Source organism: Papaver somniferum, chromosome 6, assembly GCF_003573695.1.
Source record: "Papaver somniferum cultivar HN1 chromosome 6, ASM357369v1, whole genome shotgun sequence".
NCBI lineage: Eukaryota > Viridiplantae > Streptophyta > Magnoliopsida > Ranunculales > Papaveraceae > Papaver > Papaver somniferum.
In genome coordinates this window covers 161,440,608-161,444,226 of record NC_039363.1, presented here as the reverse complement: position 1 = coordinate 161,444,226, position 3,619 = coordinate 161,440,608, and the positions used below count along the sequence as shown (strand labels likewise).

The following is a 3,619-nucleotide window of genomic DNA, read 5'->3' as shown; positions in this document are numbered from 1 at the left end:
AAAAACTGAAGTCCAGAGATCTTTCCACCATGGAAGTTAATACTGAAGAACCATACCTGTAAAATGGATCTGGAACAATATTGACAGCATTTTCATGTATCACAACAACAATAAGCAACAACCTCCAAGCTCAACTCATCTGAAAATCAACCAACACCAAGCAAACACCACTCCCTTCTCTTCGAGACGTCAACGATAATACCTGCTTCTTCCAAAACCACCAATGTGACAGTCTGTACATTTTCTCAGGCTTACGTGAACCCATTTATCAAATTCTGTGCTCTTAGTGCCTGAAATCCTAATGCTCAAGTGCCTTTAAAACTCTTAGGTTATCCCTTAGTAATTCTAGTATGGATAATAAGTAGATGTTTAGATATTTTGAGCATGTTTGACACATGGCATTGTGGACAATTTAGTAATTTACTTAATGATGTCAAAAACTATGAACGAAAGAATCAGAAAGAAAGAGGGGTTCAGATTTCTTCTTCCTCTTTTCTCTCTTCTCCTCTCCCTGCGACTGAAACTTAGAGGAACAAAAATGAAAATTTTCTTGCATGATTGAGCTTCATAGACTTACAGTTACATGGAGCTGCAAATGTTGATTTGGGGTAGTTGGTTTCATGGACGTGATTGAGAAATTCTCTTGTTGCTTTTCAAATTGAAGCTGCTTGAAGAAATCATTCCCTTTACTCAACTGAAAAAGTGATTTTTATAAATCAATGGATGATAGTAAAGTATGGGATGATGGTGACTTATGTCAATTGCATAATATCAATTCTATTGTGGGTTCTGATTTCAGAACTAGGAATCCTCATGTTAAGGTAATTCTATTGTGGGTTCTGATTTCAGAACTAGGAATCCTCATGTTAAGGTTTGGTGCTTTTTCCCCAAATTTGTTCTTACTATCAAATTAATGGTTAGTGCATGTATGGGCATCTCTTGATATAGATCTCTTGCTGTGTTAGTTTACTGAATTTTATTTGGGGTAGATGATGGTACTCTAGTTTGATGTCTATAACCATCATTTTGATTTAATTAAGATAAATCTCTCTACATTTATGGAAATGCAATGCTCTTTGCCAGTCTGGTCCTTTTAAGTTTCAAGGGAATCAAATAATACACCATAATGTTTGATAAAATGCTTGAAATAGGAGATAAAGGGATAACAGGTTCTTATTTCTTTATGTATACCTTAGTAATGGTATGGGTATTAGTAGGATATTGTTTTAAATGTATTTCAAAAATAAACCTTGATTAGATTAACTGTTTTGAAAAGAAAACTAAAACATTTGCACGGGTACTGTTGGATAACTTGTTTGTTAGTACCACTTTCGTAACTTGGATGTCGTATTAAACTCACGTTCAATCCAAATGATTCTAGGCATTAGTAAAGTTGAAAGAGAAAATAGATTTATAGCCTTTGATATCATATGCTAGATGAACTTAGATATTACATGCATGTATGTGTAGCTATGGTGTGGGATTATGCGATATTTAATCTTAAATGAGTCTAGAGTAAAAGGTGTATGGTAAATATAGTAGTAGTTAGTGGTAGATCAATGACTGAGTGGACAACTATTTTTAGTGATTAGTTGAGTGTACATAGAGTGTTTGTTGAAATGTTGTATGACAATTAGCCTGTCAGACTTGGTTGTCTGCTGTTTGACCCTCCTAGGATTTTGCACTAGCTTCGCACTAATTCTGAAGAGAGGTGGTTCTGGTTAGGGCTCTTGGCTACAAACCAGGTAGGCTCTTCTTGTTTCTCTTAGCATTTTTCTCTGTTCACTATTTTATTGGCGGCTCTAACGGGATATTAAGAGTCCCGTTTTGAACTATACGTAGTGAGATATGACCTGAAATGTAGGTGCGTCGAAGCTGAAATTCTGCGGAATTGCTTTTTCAAAATGAACTATGTGCAGATTTTTAAACGATTTTTCTTACAAAAATTTTAATTACATTTTTACTATGAAAGAGGAATGTTTTTATTTTCCAAATTGATACCATTTGTCGACTTCCGATCTCTAATGAAGTCTATATAAATTTCCAATTGTAAGTGGTTACGAATACAGTTTTCGGCGCTTAAAGTTCATTATACTGAATCACTCATTCGTAAAACATCGGATGGAATGCGACTAGATACAGCTTATTTTCTTCTTTCATTTTAAGATCAATTGCTTAATTATTTAATATAATATATGCAATGGGGAGAACTAAACCGTTGGTACTAATATACCTTAGCTCTTTATTATTGAGTGTACTTCATAGCACCATGCCTTAGTTGTTATGCTACTCCGTGCAGGTGTCACTGAAAATCCCAAGGGTAGTCTGTTGATTTCTCTTAACGTTAGTTTGAAAAATGATGTGAAAATACTTGCTTTGGTAATGAAATACTAGATGCACATCCACTGCCAGAAAGAGGTATCACATTGAGAATATTTTGGAAGTTGGAATTTCATTATCTATAATTGAATGGTTTTGACCAACTACTTTATTTTACCAACAATTCCTTCGTGCACTTATTAATGGCTAATTATGCTTTAGTGTGCAATGAATTCTGTTTCACTCGTGGATGAACTCGTGAAGTGGTGGATGATTACTATGCATTTGAGTTTGTTATCTATGATCAAAGAGTCCTAATGGTCATTTTTGTAGCTGGGAATGTTATGCTATTTTGGTATATTGCCGGGTGATCGGATACAGATGGTTGAATACTTTCATTAATCTGACACGACTCTTTTATCACTAGATTTATTCTCTAACAAAGGCGGTAGTGATGGTGGTGTCTTATATGAGTGAAGTTGACATAAAATTTGTAAGGGAAGGAGATATTTCCAACTTGAGTTCTAATTGGTTTCTGGCAGTATTGATTATAGGTGCCCCATAATGTTTACCGAAATATACTAATCCTTTTATTTAGTCTTGACCTTGCAGTCAATAATTGGCATGAATACTCGATACTGGTAAGTGAAAATATCTTGGTCTCTGCTATTTAAACAGTCGTTTTTCATTAGAATCTGATGCAAGGGTTAATTCTATGAGTTTTACATTGTGCTCAGTACTGCATTTATTATGGTGTCTACTGCGAAGTTTCCTTTGTCCTCCACATACTGGCAAGTCTTAATCCATGTGTTACTTACTGTTTGGACCTCGCTCTACATTTTCAGCCGCTATATGAGTGTTGTTGATGTCGCCAGGTAGTTATTTAAACAGAGTCGTTTTTCATTAGAATCTGATGCAAGGGTTAATTCTATGAGTTCTACATTGTGCTCAGTACTACATTTATTTTGGTGCCTACTGCGAAGTTTCCTTTGTCCTCCACATACTGGCAAGTCTTAATCTATGTGTTACTTACTGTTGGGACCTCGCTCTACATTTTCAGCCGCTATATGAGTGTTGTTGATGTCGCCAGGTGGTTATTTAATGTTTGAGCCAACAGTTACAGCTTATATGGACTATAATATTGGATTAGCTGCCTTAAGCTATGCATAGGTGTTATCATCAAGCATTCTAAATTACATTTCATTTAGAGTGTAAAGTTAATGTGTTATGTGAAGTGACTTGCATTCCTCTTAAGCATTATACTTTGTTATTGAATGAATTGGTAGTTGTTTTCTTTACA

General features: G+C 35.0%; 1 long non-coding RNA gene across 1 annotated transcript; it reads left to right on the top strand.

Moving 5' to 3' along the window:
• Positions 1-477: 477 nt before the first annotated feature.
• LOC113289938 lies at positions 478-3,619 on the top strand. Its single transcript, XR_003331279.1, has 2 exons — positions 478-3,194; positions 3,410-3,619. It is a non-coding gene; the product is annotated as an uncharacterized LOC113289938 (long non-coding RNA).